Genomic DNA, 17,933 nt, shown 5'->3' with positions numbered 1-17,933 from the left:
CCCCACAATATAATCTCAAAAGGGCCTTTTTTGCAATAAATATATCCAAGAAGATTTTTACAGTCACGTAAAGTTTAAATTAATACTACTACTACTACTACTACTAATAATAATAATAATAATAACAATAAAACCTATTCAGAATGAATAAATATACCTGAATAGTAGCAGCTCTAAACCCACAGAAAGCTGACTGGTGGCTATTTGCCACAGGCAAAAATAAATCAGGATGTTAGTTGGCTGTCACTGGAGGTTACATTAGCTAAAATGTGGAGTCAGGCCAGTTTTCCTCAACGCCTCACCTTAGGCCACCTTTCAGGTAATGAGAAAGTATCTAGATGGTGCATCTGTCGTCCTAAGGAAGATTCTGCTTTGTCCTAAATCTCTGCATGGCAGAATGACAGACAGGTGGAGTACAGAACAACGGGCCGACGAGGTTGTGAGCAGCGCAATCGATTGCCAGCTGACTGGCAAGGTCCATTATACTGACAGGCCAGAGCCACAACACGCTGACCTGCACTTCACCAATGTCCTCATTACTACCTATGAATCTCTCTCTGGGACCAATCTCTCTGGCCCTCCCCTCACTCTTCTTGCTCTATCTTCTCTACAGTCTCCCTGGGCAAAGCATAGAACAGAAATTCGCTCTATCAATCTGATGGATGAGTTTCAAAAGAGGCAAAAGCCACACCTAAGCCATTGCACTATGTTTAATGGACTAGGCCCGCAATAGATGCAGAATGAAGACAACAGAGACCTCTTTTTTTCAAGAAACTGCAGCCTAACTGTACATTTAATCTTGCTTTATCTTGAAGAAATTCAAAGAGTAAGCAAGGGAAAGCCTCTACCTTATTTAACACTTCACCCACCAGCAGCCTTTTCTTCTTCTTAAACTGAAATCTTTAGTCCTTGGTAAACTTATTTATACTCTCTTCCCTGCACAGACAGGATTTAACTGCAGCTGAGCCAGACTCCAGACTATCAATTACCACCAGGGTAGAGTTGCTGCTCTGTAGCTTAACCTACAAGACATGCATACACAACATGCATACAAACATTGTACTTTTACATTCAAATGACTCGAAAATAACAAAAAAGAGAAAATATGGGTTGAGTTTGAATCCTGAGATTTGAATGACTCATCAAATACTTCGCTTGGCAATTCATTCAATAAAAGAAATCACAGCAAGAGCTCATCCAGACATTCAATACGAGTACAAATGCATCCAATCAAGCAAACTGGCATTTAGATCTGAAAAGTCTTCTAAATTATTGGATAAATATAACTGAAGATGCCAGAGATGTAATCTTCAATAAATTAATTACTGCCATTTATGGAAAAGCACAGTCAATTATAGAAAGGTCACTTCAGACATTACACAGAGCAACTGAAATATGAACTTAAAATCTGAAATAACAGCAGGTCTAAAGCTAAGACTTTAATTATACACACACACATGTTCTATTATATATAAGAGGTGAGGAAATGTGTAGTTTCTGGATTTCAATATAATCCATTTGTATATCCATAGTATTTTGCAATGTGCTGAGAAAAAAAAAAGATTTTGTCAAATTCTTTCTGACATGTCATATTTTTTTTGACAACGATTAGACTAAACACCAGGCTCTTTCACATACAGTGAGGACAGGGGCCGACACTCACCTCATCAGATCCACCATGACACTTAAAGTGCCTGTGTCGGTTCAACAAATGATAAGCCGTCACAGCCAATTTTGCAGTCAACAAACTGAAGTCATTCTACAAACTGGTTAAACACTATTTTTTTTTTTAGGTTCTGTTGAACTTGCTTCAGCTGTTTTAACTTGAACGCATTTGTTTCAATTCTCAAAAAAAGGTGAATTGCCAGCCAGGAAACAAGAGTTTATCCAGATGGCCTACGCTAAAAAGCCTAAAAGAAAAACTCTCATGAGCACTAGAGCCTGCAATCTTATCATGCATGGTTTCTCAGTAGTCTGTTCATACAGCATTCAGAGCAAGACTGTGAAGTACGATCTAAGACAATGAATTCCATTCAAGCCATGCATCGACTCTAGTCATGACAGTAGCATGGTAATTATTAGAATAACTTATCTGGGTCAAAAAGCTAATAAATTTAAATTAACAATCAGCTAGAATCTTTGTAATGTACAACACTCTAAGGCATTAACAGTTCACCGTCAAACCACATAACCACTAACCTCATGAGACACTAAGCCAGGGGATTGTTATGCTTGTTGTCCAAAAAGTACAAAAATGTATGACACATTATTTCCTTCATACATAGAATTAGACTGTTTTACCAGCCAATATAAAAGACCTTTCCCTGATATAAATCCTTCAAAAGTATAAAAGAGAACTGGTTATCCATCTACTTCCCCTTTTCCTCAACCAGAACTCTTGTCTTACTTTCAGCCTATGAAGCCATGTCTCTCATGTTTACTAATGTAGAAGCAACCCCTTTATCAGGGAAGAGATTTGTAGGAAAGAGGCAGGGGATTAGCCATTAAATTACCAGGCAGACAGCATCCCTGCTCCAGGGTTGTGAAGCAGTAATCTCTAAGTCTGAAGAGTGGTGAAGGAGGGGGTTACAGATAAAGATTTTGGGATTGGTACTGTGGAACTCCAAACTGTGCGCAAGTTAAATATAAAAGGCTGATTTTCTGCCAGGCAAGTTCTCCCTTTAAATTATATGGTAAGTACTTTTTTAAGACCAAGCCACATTGTTGTGTCTTTTTGTGTTTTGATGTTTGGTTAAGTGGCATCACCAGTGAGCCCAACACCAAACCCAACAGTGCAAGACTTTGAAAACTTTTAAAACGAAATGATATAGCTAGGCAGGGCCAGTGGAATAAAATTTCAGTGGCTATGCTCATGGTTCTTGTACCGTCACCTCAATGCCCTCCCTTAAACAAGCAGCGCTTTCCTCAGAGAAACCCCCCGGACACAAGAATGTTTCATCAACGCCACAACCCCCCAGCATCTTTACCAGGCCGCAGTGGGCCAAGAGGCGCTGCACAGGCAGGCCATAAATAAGTCAGGCGTTATAATGAAACCAAATGAATCTCAATCCATCTTCACAAAATAAGCAAGGGAATTGAGAATTCTGTAGCAAGATGAGACAGTGCCTATGTGTGAGGACTAACTACCCTACAAAATTTAAAAAAAAAACCTGTACACTCAGATGCAAGTATGACTACATGTAAGTCTACAAATGTCTAGCCAAAGCTGTGAGGGCTTATTATTCCATTAAAAGTGACATGAGTGGGCTGAAAAAGGAAGGGACAGGAGGGCTGGTAAAGTAATGAAGTAGAATGTCAGGTTTTAGTGTGGCATTTGAAGAAATCGGGATTCTGAGCAAACAAGGGAGCTGGTATAAATCAGACACTTGATTATACTTTCAGAGCAGAACACCAGATAAATCAAGCCAAGCTTTGTCTTACTATTGTTAAGCATCAAAGTCAACCCTAATCATCAAAAAGGAAAACCTCCAACCTTTAATTCCCTCTGATGGTAGTCCCCAAACAGATTATTCTTTCCTTTAATAAAAAAAGCATCTAATATAAAACAAATAACAGTGGTGCAAAATCAAGCAGGATAATCATATGCAGCAAAAACAGTCATTTTCCAGTTTTCAGAAAACAACCTTATTTATGACAGAAGATAAATTCTCACGGTCACAGTATGTTTCCTACCTGCAGCACCGCACAGATCACAAATAAAAAAACATAAGCTCCGGCCTTATCAGACTTTAGGAGTACAAAAAAAATTCAGCTGCCCCTGGAAATGGAGGCAGTTTCAATCAATGTGGAGGCGTAATGGGATGATGCGGAATTGAAATGAGTTTTGTGCAAGGAGGGAAATGTCCTCACTGACAAAGCGGATTTGTGTTCCCTTTGAGAAACCCATAGCTATAACTCGCAGAGTTACGGTTTAAATGAAAAGTGCAAGGCTACGAGCACAAAACAGACCTCTGATGGCTTGCTATAAATGGCCATAAAAGATGTGTATGCAATGAAGTAAACACTATAATATTTATTGTAAAAAGGGACAGACAAGGAGAAACGGAAAGAATTTTTTAAACAGCTTTAAAGAGACAGTGAGTTAAAGCTGTCAGGCCAAATATGCAGGACAATTTCCACTCATCACCTCAAAACAACAAAAATAAGATCACCTTACCTAAAATAAACCTGTTTTCTAATTTAGATCTGATCTTGTGTCAAAACCCTGATATGTGTTTAGCAAACCTGTGTAGAAGTCAAAGGATTGACACAGACCTAGTTTAATCAAATGAGCTCTCTGCTTGGGGCAGCCGAGAAAAGAATTCTTGTCAAAACACTGATGATTGTAGTCGTAAAAATGGCCTTTTTTTTTTTTTTCAAAAAACCTTTGCATCAGCACCCGTCAAAACAAATGAAAGACTGGATGAAAAAAAGAAGTGTCACAACTGAAACTAGAAAGTGACTATCAGAACCACCAGGACATCACACGGCAGTGGCCACTGATTGACATCACACATTATGCATGATGTATCTGGCACGCTCATAAACGCAGAGCTGTGTAAACATCGTATTTAGTACAGCACGCAGGATTGACAATTAGACCTTGTCATCATAAAACAAGTACCTATGACCTTGTCAACATCAAGCAACAATTCCTGACACACAGCAAACTGTAAATCCCCCCCACCGCTGTCATTTTAAAGTTGTCACTTCAGTTTCGGCATCAAAGCTTTGAACTTTATTAATCCAACAAAGATGCTGGCTTTTTACTTACAGTGTGTGTCATGGACAAATGTCTGGCTCAACTGACACAGTCGCCTTCACAGACATTGATCTGTGATTGTGAGTAACTTCTTTCATGTTCCAACAAGGATCAAAGCGATTGAGCAGATCCATCATGCCTTAACAGGCCTTTACACATCACCCAAATCACTGATGATGAGAAAACAAGTTCTACGGAAAAATCCATATGCTCAGCACCATAATTACTTTTGAGGAATCCAATGGTGGAGAGGAGGTTTAAATGACTGACTGTTCCTTGTGGAGTAATTTATTTCAGAACGGCATCAGCCCAGACAGCTACTTAAAAACAGATATTGTGTATCCAGTAAAGAGAAACCGTGCACAAGTGAACGAAGGTATTCCTCAGGTAACGTCCAAGTCATCACTTACTACATGTTTGAGACATCACTAAAGAAGAAGTGGCTGAGACACAGTTGTAAAAGAGAAATGAAGGCTCTGTGGCCAGCATAGTGGAGGGGAAGGAGGACAACCTTTAGTTCACACAGTGCAGGCTGAACTGTCTTTGTTTGCTCAAATGACCACAGCAGACAGCTTTTTTGTGTGTTTGTTTTTGCTACTGCGCAGCTGAACAGACACATTAAAAGTACCTTCCATCTTGAGTTTTCTTTTCTTTTACCCTCATCTGGGTTGCCATTTTGTGTTAAGACAAACAAGGGCGAGAAAAAGTTGCCCTCTTGAATCATTAACAAAGAAACAGAACAATAAATGAAAGACATTTTTACACAGCTAAGAGATAAAAACAATTTTCAGTGATCCACCAATGGGGAAGTACATCTTTTTTTTTAAAGGGCAAACAACTAAAAAGCATGTTGTCCACATTGTTTTTTAGAATGCTTACGGCAGCTTTGGTGGCAAAGAACAAGACACAAAAAAAGATATTTTCTCTCAGACATTCACTCCTTGTATTGAGCAACAAACTTACTGTGAAACAATTGCCACATTATTTGTGAGCCAGAATAAGAACGCTATCCAAAAGTTTGTCATACGAGTTTATACAAGTTTTATGTTGTAACTAAAAATGACAGAATACAAACACAAAAAATGAAGTATAGAACAAAAAAATGGTTACAGCAAAAGGAATTAAACTTGTAAATCACACAAAGAAACTTTTATAACAGAATATTTTTTTGAGACTGAGACTCGTAAGATTTCAAAGAACGTCATAATTTATGACCTCCAAAAGTTCTCCTCTACAATTATCCAAGATTTCAAAGCTTTTCAGTGTCTCCACCTCACAGGAATTTGTCTAGCTGAAATTTTACCCTCTAGATTGCCCACAGAGATAAAGACAACTGGAAAAACAGGTTGTTTGGCCTCAGAGTACGGCCTAATGCAGTGGAACGGCAGGGTGCCTCACCTTAGCAGCGGTAGCTAGGGGACGTTCTATGGCCCCTCTATTCAAAGTCCTCTGAATACGTAGGGGAGGGCTTGCACCAGACAGGGCAATTTGCCAAAAGCCAGCCAATAGAGCTAAGCCAAGACGAGGTTAAACTATTGTTTTGGCTTCACAAGCAAGAGTGAGCAAGGACAAAAGTAACAGAGACAAAAGAGTCGTAAGAAAATACCTGACCACTCAAGTGTAACACATCAACTTATTTTGCTACTTTTACTATGAAAGGAAAGTTGTGAAAGGCATGTCGAGAGATAAAGAGCAACACATACCGGAACAGGAATATCTGGAGAATAAAGCTCAGACTGCCTTAAAGAGGTCAGTCAGTTTTAAAAAATGCACCTGTGCCCAGCTTGTTTAAAGAAGCAGTTCCTTTATCTGATCAAGTTCTAATAACTAACTTACCTATGCATGTCAAGAAGGTCCACTTAAAAAGAAATCCTTTTCATTCCTTTTCTATTCTGAGGCACTTATTCCACAAAAAAGTATCCGAATCCTACAAAAGAAAATCCAGCAGTATCCACAAAAAGATTATCCCTGAGTGATGTCTTATAAAAAAAAAAAAAAAAAAAATCTTTATGAGAAAAAGTAGTCCCCAGCTCCTCCTCAGTTATTCCATTCACAGCGTTTCATTAAATGTTGTCTTTTGGTTCTCCAGCAATAGGTTTCCAGCTGTGGCTGTAGAGCAGAGCGGCTTGGGGAGAGATCCTTCAGAGTCAAAGCTTGTTCACACACTGAGAAGGAGTTCAGGGACTGCCCAAGAGAAGCCAAACCCACACATGTGATGTCACTGGTGTCAAGTTTCAGTTTTAGGAGGGAGGAGGTTGTAGGGTCTTACCTTTTTGAATGCTGACCAATGAGAAACCATTCTGTAGTTCACCTGAATGTAGAAAAAAAAGGAAAGCCTCAAGGTACACGTGATCTATGTGCAGCTTAAAGACTCCATTATCTTTTGTTCCAAGGAGAGTTTGCTCATGCAGGTTAATCATAAACCTGGCAAAAATGTCTCGAGTGCTGGTTTTAAATGAAAATACTGGATACACTTCAAATCCTATTAGCTTGGACCATTATTGCTGAAACTTAATAGGTTAACAAAGCATGACCTTGAAATAAGCAAACATTCTCAGGGGACTGTGATAATATATGTCCGGCAACATGTTTTGTGGATAATGAAACTGCTTCAAAAATAATTTGGGCTTCTTCCTCTATCTTAGAAAAATAATAAAGGCGTGTGGGGATAAATATGCAAATCCTTATTCTTAAATCGGCAAGGCTTTGGGTACACACATACAGTTTTCGCAAACACACTGTTTCTCATCCCCTCTGGTCAAACTCTGCTAGCCATGGAGCTAATCATCCACAACAGATGTTCAGAAATGTTCAGTCGGATTTATGACGAAGCTCAGAGGAACAGCCAAGTCAGCCTCTGGTGCTGTTTTTCTCTTCCGTCCTACAAGGACAAGGGATTGCACTGAGAGAGGATGTCAGCACAACAATTCTCTTCCCCCAAAATTCCCTGGCGCTCCGAGACTCACCATCCGAGACGACTGTGCCTTAATAGATCACAGAGCCTTGGGACCTCAGGGGAGAGTTTTGCTCATTTATCCCCAATAATACTGAGCGGACTGTAACTTGACTCATCCAGCAATGCTTGAACTATGTTTCATCCTCCACATAATGATGTTTTTTTATGTATCAATAACACACTGATACTGTAAGCCACCTAGACTGAGACAAATATTTTAGGATGAGACAATATATAACATAGTGTTGCCTTAATGATCAAATAGTGCATACAGATTCACTGGGATACAATGACAGTGTAAATAAACAGCATTTTAGGAATGTTCAAAACATTAACACAACAAAAGACATTTATTTTTTTCACAAAGGCCTCCATTAAGAGCACCATTGTTGATTCAGTTACTGATTTAAACACTGCTGAGGGAAATGGTGAAATGCTATGTGTTCTACATTTCTCTTTGTTGTCAACAGTGGGAGACAGTCTGGTATACGGGACACTCTAGATCTGTGAACACAACAGACTTTTCATCACGAAGACAGAAAATATTGTTTTGTCTTTAAAATTTGCTTCACTTTAGAGCAAATGAGAAGTGGGTTATCTGATTAAAAAGTAATTCAGTTCTTAACAGCCTAAAAATAGAAATATATTCTAGCTGCATGTGCTGCAACAATCCAAAAAGGAAACGGGGTACTTAGGAATGCACAGTGGACAGGAACTTCTTAAACTCAACAGCTATTTGCAAAAGAAAGAAGAGCCAATCTGTAGTTTTTTGTAAACCTCTCAGTTCATTACAAACTCATAAGATTTGAGGAAATCTGCTGGAGAATAATGATTACACCCACACACTCCTGATGAGAGGGAAATAAGTATATTAGTGGGTGTAAACTGATTGTGCCAAATCAAATGTCACATGAATCTGAGATGAAAATTTCAGAACAAGCTGCACTTTAGTAATAGATGGAAGCAAAAAGATTATTGGCTGGTGGTCCAACTAGCAAAGTGGGAGGTAAACTGTGTCAGCTGCACAACATAAGCCATTTCATTTCAAGTATAATACCATTTTAGTGCAATGTAAAACTCAAAAACATAGATGGATCTGGGACGTAAATCCTGATGCAAGTTTTAAACTGTTGCCTAAAGGTAGGTTTTGTAGCTCAGGCAATTTAAAGATCTCTACTTTGCCCCACCCCTTCATGAGCTTCAATGAAGTTGGAAATACCCCCGTACCAAGACTGAGAGTTTATAACTTTGTAGCCACCAACCATCTCCCACTCATTAGACTTAAGGAAAGTTGACAACCTGTTAAGACTGAATCCCAATTTCCCTCTTTCCTCTAATCTTTAGCCTTAACCCTATGTTTTGTGCATTAATGTGAGGGAGTAGGGATTTCCCAACTCTTTTTGTTATGTATGACGGAGGTAGAGGAGGGTCATATGTCAAAAATTTCAAATCACAATTTTGTTACTGTAAAATCACATTTGCAAACTCATCACTAGTTTTAACATTGCTTTATAACTTTATTTATTTTTTTGTTAAGTTACTAAATAGTCCAACCAAACGTTCCCGATGTAAAATGTAAAGATAATACCCACAAAGTAATAACCATAAAAGACAAATGTCACAGAGTAGAGAGGCCAAATAACAATAATGAACAAATTTATATCAGTTTCTGTAATTTTCCAACTTGTGCCAAGTACAATTGACACTTAACAAACATATTTAAAAAATGAAAGTGCCCTAGTCATAATACTATGCTCCTTTTGCTTTGACAGATTGTCAACACATTCTAATCTTTAACAATTTAATATTTTTATATCGCCACGCCCAGGTGAAGGGGTAAAGCTTTCTGGCCCTTCAAATGAAAAGTTTTAACAAAGGGATATGAGCTGCACTAGCAAAGTAATGCACAAACGTAAGTATTTTTTCATTAAAAACATTTTTTTGGTCACAACAACCACTAATGACTAGTGGTTCTGTGACAATCAATGACTATCACAATTTAATAGTGGAATATTTTAACCAATACCTTTCAAGACTTAAAAAAGGACTAAGGTATAGTTTAAGGAGTAACATTACATTCATTCAAGCTAGTCAGCTAACAATACCCATTAAAAACTAGAGAAATCTTGATTCTGCTGTTTTATTGTGGCTTTGGGGTTAAAGAATACATAAATCAAACCACAGAAACTCAGCTCCGCTGTGGTATCTACAGTGATCATGTAGGGTTCAGCACTGGCTGCTGTAGGATGGGATGAATCACATTGGCCCTGGGCTTTATCAATATAACTGTCTGCACCAAGTCTATCTGCACCAAGTCTGCAAAAGCCTTTAACGAGGTTAGGCTTTGAGGTAGGAAAATAAGTTTCTTGCTGTCAGTTCAACAGAGCATTGACAGAATGAATGATTCTCCTCACATTAGAAAAATATGCTTCAGTATTTTTTTTGAAACACTGCAGTTTACAGTTGTCTAAAACCATCTGTCTTAATCTATATTTCAACTAATCTATATTATCTAAAATAATGTAATTCTGAAAATCCTTTAAAAGGAATTCAAACAGTTGTGCACTACTTCCTCATTCACAGGGGATGTTGTCAAACAATACTGGCTGCATGCCAGTGAAAAAATGCTGACCTGTGTCATAAACACTGAGCTGTGAAAGTCAGTGTGCTGCTGTTGCTGATGGGCTCTTTAGAGTAGCACTATGTCATCATGTCCAGAGGCGCAGCTGGGCAGCACCTGTTAGTTTAACATTCCCAGGCAATTTGCAATGTACTGATGGTTGGTTACTGCCACTAGTTTGTTGGCTAATTTACTTTCACGGTGCAATTGGAGGAATTCATGTAGCATGCATGGACTACACTTTATAAAACTTAGAAACATGGGTTAAGCGTATTTGCAAATTGGGAAAGTAACATTTAACCTCACCCTGAAATCCAGAATGAGATGAGTTACAAGGATACTTTAGGCCAAGCATGAAGCATAAGTAAATATCTAATTATACCTAATTACATATAATTTTCTTGATGCCAGCCACCAAATTATAATTCATTAATTCAGACATTAAAAAGTGCTGCATTTGCATAGAGTATCTAGTTATGACATAAAATGGTTATCAAGGATGGAGAACTGGATCCTTTGCCAAACAAAAGTGGTTGAAAATGAGCTTCTGAACATTGTACATTTGTTCAACATTGTCAAGGACACACTTTTGGTCTTGATTTTTTTTTTCTTCCCCTGGACTGTCTGCAGATAAGACTGGCTCCGCACTGAGCGGGAAGGTGATGGTACAAAGTGACAGAAAGGAAAAAAAATAAAAAGGACAGTGGGGAAAAAGGACATAAAACATAGATAAGATTGTGATTTAATGGTTCTGACCTTCAGCGAGAGCGAGCATGTGTACGTGCCAGTAAAGACACGTATGTGGAGCATGTGAATCTGCAGTCTCTGTGCATCCCTGGCTCTATAAGTATCTATAGAGGAGGCGGCCGTGCCTGCATGCCTACGCGAACTTGTTAGTAACAGGCAAAATGAGAAAACAGAAAGAGGCTAAGACAGGAGAGGTAAAAGTGAAAGAGAAGGAGACCTCTATTCCTTCTTCTCATTGAAAATCAAAAACAATGAGCGCTCTCCATTACACTGTGTTGCTGACAACTGGCAGGGCGCGCTCTCGAAGGGGAACAGCAGAGCATGCTACCGAATGCATGAGACAAATCATTTTTATCTGAGAACCCGGCGGGTATTGACAAACCGAGGATGCATTTAGATAGCCCAATTAAAATGGGGAAATGAAGCAACATTGAAGCACTTTACAGCACTGTGCCCCCTCTCTGCCCTCAGGGGGTGGGGCACCCTGTGCAACGTGAACCTCTACAGCGACATTCTTCCTTTACATATTACACTCGGTGACAGAGTATGGGGATGGTGGAGAAAGCAAAGAAGCAGGTGGCTCAGAAAAGTCGCTTTGAGGTGAAAAATGGAATATGAGAGGAGGTAATATTTGTGAGACACAATAATGAGCCCAAGTGACACTGCATCATTTATATTTCATCTTCTTGCATGCTTAAATTTTGCACAGCTCTCCTTGGGAGTAATAGTGACTGCTTTAGCAACAAGGAGATGCTCAAAAATATAAAGCAGGGTCAAGACCTGCAGGCAAGACAAGGAATTCAATACACTTCTCCGAGTTCAACAGGAAGCTGGCAATCAATGATATGGAAATCGCCTCTATGTATTCAGATGTGCTTCAGCAGGTGACCTTTAATGTCATCCACTTCCTCATACTTCTTTCCTCGCTTGAGTACGACTCCCACTGGTTTAATTTTCAGATCACTATTTGTCTTCATGATCAATGATCATTTCACTGAGATTACAGTCAAGTGCATTTTTCAAAAAGATATCTCGGCACTGGCAAGCACACGGAAAAATTCCATTCATCAGACTCCTTCAAGTATGTTAAAAGGTTACAAGACCAAGATATCTTATGATGCCTCACCTTCTGTGTGGGAGGAGTGAGAGTGGTAGCCAAAGCAGACCATTTCCTTTCCCCATAAAAAATCTCAGACTAATGCTGTGGTATGCTGTGAGCAGCTGTTCAGCAGTTTTACATTTCACAGGGTGCAGTCAACACATCCACAAACATGCAAGGTCTTTCCACAATGTCCCCTGTTTTGTGAAGCCATTGTTGATGTAAAAACTGATTCTTCTGCCTTGTTTTAGAATTTTCTCCTGATTTTCTGGATGGGTTCTTTTGATTTCAGGTTTGCAAAATACTAGAAGTGGGGGTTACAATCTATTTTTAGATGCATCACATCTAACATGGACAATTTTGAGTCAATGTTTCAAAAGTCAGTTTTGTTCAAGTTAATCTGTGCTGCCACTAAGAAAGTCAGCCGAGTAGTTGCTGCTTGTTGCCTTTGTCCTAGTACAGTTGCCATAGCTGCTGCATTTGTAACATTTGCTGGGGATTTCACATCTTTTTCATTTTTTCTTCACTGTAAGTAATAGCTGAAGTTCTCACCACATGACTGTCTTCAGTAATGACTTTGAAAAGCTTATGTATAAAAAACCACAATGTTAACTGCATTAGGTTTTCTAAAGTGTTTCCAAGGCTAAGTTAGCATCTACGGATGCTAACTGTTGGTCAGTAACCTGTATAGTGTTTTTTGGCATATGGTACTGGGCACTCTTTAATATTATATATATAAATCTGTTTTATATAAAATAAGACATAGCCATTTCAACTTATTGTAAGTTTGTTTTGCATTTGTGCCTGCATTTCAGTCACAATGCAGCCTCTTTAACTGAAATTTAACAAAATTGTGAGGTGCCTAAAGAGTCACACCCTTACAAAATAATGACAGCATTTTCTTCCAAAACAGTCTGTCAAAACAAAACACGCAATTTACATTTGGCCTCACTATAAAAACAAGAAAGATGCAAAAAAAGTAAATAAATAAAAAAATGCACAACTACAAAAAGCTACTATTTTATTGTTTAAAACATATTTTATTAAAGGAGATATTCCAGCTGAAAAATGGGCATATAGGTACAGTATGACCCAAAAAAATAAAAACATACAATTTGCTCACAAACATATAATGTTTGAAAGAAATGTTCTGTCAGTAGCTCAGATGGGGCTAGTATGCCATGTGCAGAGGAGACTTTGATAAATCTAAAAAGCTTTCTGTGAGAGGTTTCTAATAAAAGCCCCACAGAGCAGTCTCTCATAACCAGTGGAGGCTACACTTTGTCTCTGACAGGACAGGCCTCCAGATGCTTTTCCTCATTAAATTTATGGCTCAAACAGAGGACAAGGTGTTACAGTAGCACTAACGTAAAAAAAATAAAAGAAGGCAAGAGGAAGGGGGGCTTGACTGGCTAAAGTAAATAGTTACAATTGCTTTCTATGTGTGCTCAGTTTCATGTTTTAAATCACAGATGGTTTTGTAGGGTTTTCACATTTCTATGAGGCTTCCAACAGTTGTTTTTAAATTAAGCATTTTGCCAGAATAATTTGCATTTGGCACATAGAACGTTAAACCAAAACAAAAAGTAACCCTAAACCTAAAACCACAAAATCATATTCAACATTCTTAATAGTTCTTAAAGGCAAATCTCCAAAGACCTGTTTTGCAGAAAGATATATCCTTTTACTGGAATAAAAATTATAAAGAGACAAAGATTATCTAGTTTTTGGACAAATGCGAACCAAATTCTTGCATAAATGACTGGAAATGGGCTCAGTGCTACCAGCTTTTAAATATGTAAATAAATACTTTTACAAATGAAAATAGCATTGCTTGAAGGAACGATTTATTCCTCACCGCACTGCATGACAAAACATTATACAATGATTTTGCTTGATCTGTTACTTCTCAATGTGATGGGGATGACTCTCTGCTACTACCACACCAGACTTTAGCTCAATAACTGCCTCAGTTACAGCCCTTTATGTGTTTGCTACAGTCAATTAGCAAAATCAGGGTCAACAAACTTAAATCAGGTTGACTCAAAAACTTAATCAGTTGTAGATGTACATCCAGTGGTTAACTTTTGAGAATTTCATTAAAACAGATCAAGTGGTTCATGAGATATTTTGTTAACAGAGAAAGACAAACACATGCACACACACACACCACCCCTACACAGAGAATCACATGACTACCCCCATGGCAGCAGATTATATTAAAATATCAAATGATGTTGGTCAGACTATCAATAAACATTCTAATATTTCTGTGAACTGTGATTTCCTTCTTTCATGTACTGACAGTTCTTCTAAACTTGAAACCTCACAAACATACTTTAGGATTTGCAATATCTTTTTGCCAAATCTACATCAGCTATGACGTTCCAACTCAATGAGAAAAACCTAGAAATGTGCTGCAAATAAATAAAAATCCTCCAAGTCAACAAAAACATACATAGCTTTCATGCCATCAGCACCACACACACACACACACACACACGCTTTCAGCAGATGAAAAGCCTGTCAAATGAAAGAGTAATCCATCACTTGTGCCATTTTGCATTTGCAGGGTCTCTTTCTTCAACAATGGCTTGACTGACAGCAAAAGATAAGGGCTTTCTGTTGACCAAAACAACGGCAACATCATCACTCTATAGCTTAAAGGCAGAAAATATATGTTGGTGTTTACTATAAAAATTAGTATTTAGGATCCCTGATTTCAACAGCAGACGGGAAAACAAGCAAACTAAAAGATTTGTCACTGCACTAGTATCTGTATATGCATTACATTATATGTTTAAAAGTTTAATTACACTTTGTATAAATAAAACAACTGACTTTCAAAGCTCATCAGTAATCCAAGCCTACATCACAGCTTATAGGAAATCTTAGTGCTTTTCTCCTCATTAACCATTCATAGCAGTAACAAATGGACTTCAAGTGACTAAAAAGCAATCCCAAAATAATTAAGGCAATGAAATATTCAATATAAAACTTCTTATTATAGCACCAGTGCCTCATAAATTTATGAAGAATACAGGAGTGGATTAATTTGAGTGCTAATGGAGAAGAAGACCAGCCATTTTACTTTGTTCCAATTTAGCTTCATTTTACTAAGAGTTACACTTTCTACAATGTATCTCTGGGAATTCTGCTTTGGCATATCAGATGAACTGCCTTCAGGTCTAATCTTTATAAAATACATTTGTGTCCAAAGAAGCCAGCTAATATGACAAACATGAGAGATAAGTGCTCCATGGGGGAGAGTGCTGAATGTGTTTTTTTAATGCCCTCCATGCTGTTTTTACCTTTTGATGGGAAGGTTTTATAAGCATTCAAGTGTTAAATTGTGGGGCTGTTGCTAAAACAGAAACAAAACAGAAAAGCAAAAAGCCTGTACCTTAGAAACACAAATACCTGGAGACTGGGGAAAATTCCAGGAGATCCCTTTTAAAGTATGTCCCTACCCAATGCAGACTTCGTGTTTCAAACAAATCCTGAATATATCTTTCCACTATCTGACTTTGACTGGAAAGTTTGTAAAAGTTTTGAAAAGATGATAAAAAATGTCTTGCCAAATTGTCTCACGTGTATATTTTGCCTTTAGCATGATGTCAAAGTTAGGTAGGACCTCTGGGGCTTTCACAGTCAAACCACACCAAGTGTCAGACTGCTCTAAAATATCAGATGATAGTGTCATTAATGAGAATGACAGTTCAAGAAAACAATAAAATGTATTGTAGCACTTCTTTTTTTTTAATATTCAAAGAAAATGCTGATAATCTGCATTTTTAAAACTGTGAGTAAAGACATATTGGTCAATCTGGCAGTTATGCATTTTCCCAAAACTCGATCATCTGCCTAATTTAAAACATACTGGGGTTAAAGTCAGTGGCAAAGGTCTTGTTTTTGTTTCCATTTAACACACAAGTAAACACAGTAAAGTCACAAAGGCGATGAATTATATGGGTTCCTATCAAGACTAGTTAAGACATTCTAGCAAAAAAGTTGACAGGTTTTTATTTTTATTATTAGGTTTCACATTAAGAGTGTCTATAATAGGCATGACAAATGGATCTGCATTCCTAGAGGTACTAAATTCCATTAAGGCTCCCCACTGTCTGACGCACAAGCATGGAATTAAGTGGGCCACCATGTTTGTCACACTAAAGCACCCTGGCGTAAGCTCACCTCCCCAGCCTCAAATCAAATATTTTAGGCAAACGTCAAAACAATACTGTAGGTCACACATCGGGCATTACTACCCAGGAAACACATCACATCATCATGGTCACTGATCAGACTGTAGGAGGTGCAGGATGGTTTAAAGTTAGACAGCTGAAAGACGTACATCTGCTGTATTCACTACTCTCTGCTTCGCTCTATGCAGCTGATCCCTTCGAACTTCCCCAAACTGAAATGGTAGTGAACCATGATGTAGCGTCTTCTGGTGCATTTTACCTGGTGTACATTTATAAAGCTGTCTTCTGCTGAGAAAATGTTTAGATCACTTTTCATTCCAATTAAGTTTTGTCGCTGCAGTTATTTCTCTGACAATGTTAACAGCAGCAGTGTGGTGCACAAACGTCTCCTCTTGGAGTGACAAAGGGCCTGGTAACACTTGTCTTTTCAATGTGACCTTTGTGTTTCAACGTGACAAAGCTGCAAACACCTGACCACTCTGATGTTTCCACGTTTGACTAAATGTGACCTGTGTGTATGAATCTTTAGCTAGGTCTGCATTCCTAAAGTATATAATTATTTATATTTTGTTCTGACCTCCCTGGCAATATGAGTTATATTATTAACAAATAGTTTAGTTGTATGAATATCTATGCTTTGCTTCTGTATGCTCAACAGACAAAGATAAGTCCCACCATGTATAAAAAAAAGATCAAAGTAAATTTAATAAAAATGTTGCCCTACTCCTGAAAAATACAATTTTATGTCTGTCAATTTAATGTGGATTACAAAACAGATAAATGTTGCGGTCATGGGAAGAACAAGCCAACCATTCAGCCTAAACATTCACACCAAGTGACAATTTAGAGTTACTAATTAACATAACATGCATGTTTTTGGTCTGTGGGAGGAAACTGGACTACCCAGAGAAAACCAACACATAAATGGGGAGAACTTGTGACCTTCTTGCTGTGAGGTAACAACTCTAACCACTGTGGTTATAAAATCCAAAGTGTGTCCAAAAGTCCACATATGAACCTGCAACCTTCTTGCTGTGAGGAGACGGCTCTCACCACTGTGCTGCCAGACTTACAGTGTGGATATAAAATCCAAGTTGTGTTCAAAGGGTCACATTTAAAACGTTTGGTGTTTTCTTTTCTTTTCTTTTCTAATATTTTTTCATACAAACATACTTCAGCAATGGCTTCTTTAGTTTTTAATAACACTTGGACATGTCTTATCATGGTAACTGTGGAACCTAAATATTTTGCAATATTTAGGTCAGAAAAAACAAAAACAGTATTTATTGCCAGAATATGGTAGCTTTGCATGGACTTTAAACTCTTATTCATGCCACATCAGTGCGCTGATGAACAACTGCTAATGTGTGCATCAAGATGCAGCTTAGAAAGTTCCCAAAACATCCTCACAGACTGCTCATTTTATGTCTACATATAACTATTCTGTACAGGTGTTTATGAATTTGTGGCCACCACAATAAATTGTATAGTCAAATGAATTTATAGGAAAATAAAAACTATTTTAGAAATCACAAGTCAAATTT

The 17,933-nt window shown here is 38.0% G+C and overlaps 1 protein-coding gene across 12 annotated transcripts in view; it reads right to left on the bottom strand.

Annotated features, from left to right (window-relative positions):
• The window catches only part of LOC108232870 (receptor-type tyrosine-protein phosphatase F), a 176,292-nt gene that overhangs the window by 124,716 nt on the left and 33,643 nt on the right, over positions 1-17,933 (bottom strand). For 7 of the 12 annotated variants that reach the window (XM_037972989.1, XM_037972988.1, XM_017410930.3 and 4 more), the window contains exon 1: positions 6,599-6,926. The exons of 1 other annotated variant lie outside the window; for it this stretch is intronic. The gene's annotated coding sequence lies outside the window, so the exon portion shown is untranslated. Of the gene's footprint in view, positions 1-6,598; positions 6,928-17,933 lie in introns of those variants that run through there. 4 more of the 12 variants (XM_017410920.3, XM_017410924.3, XM_025004809.2 and 1 more) reach the window with 1 other exon arrangement.

Source organism: Kryptolebias marmoratus, linkage group LG20 (assembly GCF_001649575.2).
Source record: "Kryptolebias marmoratus isolate JLee-2015 linkage group LG20, ASM164957v2, whole genome shotgun sequence".
In the NCBI taxonomy this organism is placed as follows: Eukaryota; Metazoa; Chordata; class Actinopteri; order Cyprinodontiformes; family Rivulidae; genus Kryptolebias; species Kryptolebias marmoratus.
Note: the sequence above shows the minus strand (reverse complement) of the source record. Positions and strands in the feature narration are given on the sequence as shown.